This window comes from Montipora foliosa, chromosome 2 (assembly GCF_036669935.1).
Source record: "Montipora foliosa isolate CH-2021 chromosome 2, ASM3666993v2, whole genome shotgun sequence".
NCBI classification, from domain to species: Eukaryota; Metazoa; Cnidaria; class Anthozoa; order Scleractinia; family Acroporidae; genus Montipora; species Montipora foliosa.
The window spans coordinates 5,540,701-5,541,403 of NC_090870.1; positions in this window are offsets into that span (position 1 = coordinate 5,540,701).

The window sequence follows — 703 nt, forward strand, 5'->3', positions numbered from 1 at the left end:
TTCCCCGACCATTACGACGTTTCCGACTACAGGCACTGTTACACTGTGAAATGTTTCGTGCAACTTGTCTCGCAATGTTTTGGCGACATTGTGCCGGGACAAGTTGCACGAAACACCCGAACGTTTCACCCTGCAACGGCCAAAATCATTGCGAAACAAGTTGCAAGAGCCGTTGCCGAACACAGAATTAAGTTCTACCTTTAGTGCAAATTGTCTTGCGACAATTTTGGCCGTTAATTTGCAGGGTATGTTCAGGCATGTTACACTGTGAAATGTTTAGTGCAACTTGTCCCGCCACAATGTCGCCACCACGTTGCGAGGCAAGTTGCACGAAACATAATTAAGACAATTTTTAAGGCAAACGTGTGTCTGAGATGATCTATGTCCTATCGTTGACACACTATTGTTCGCCTTGAAACACGTCCAATCAGACTTAGTAAGTTCTTGGTTTTTTTCTTCTCGCTTCGCAGAGGATTAGTGAGTGGTACGCTTGTCCGCGATCGCTTGAGATTTTTAAATGGAAATATTTGCCCTTAAACCAGGCTTTAACTTCTCTCAACTTGAGTGCTTGCGGATGTCGTCAACAAAAATACTTGCAGCTGTTTTTTAACTTCCTAGGGTGGTTTGCCACAAAAGGATAAACTTTCCTCAACACCTGTCTCTCTTAACTACGCACCAAGTAGTTACGTTCTTTTTGGGCGAT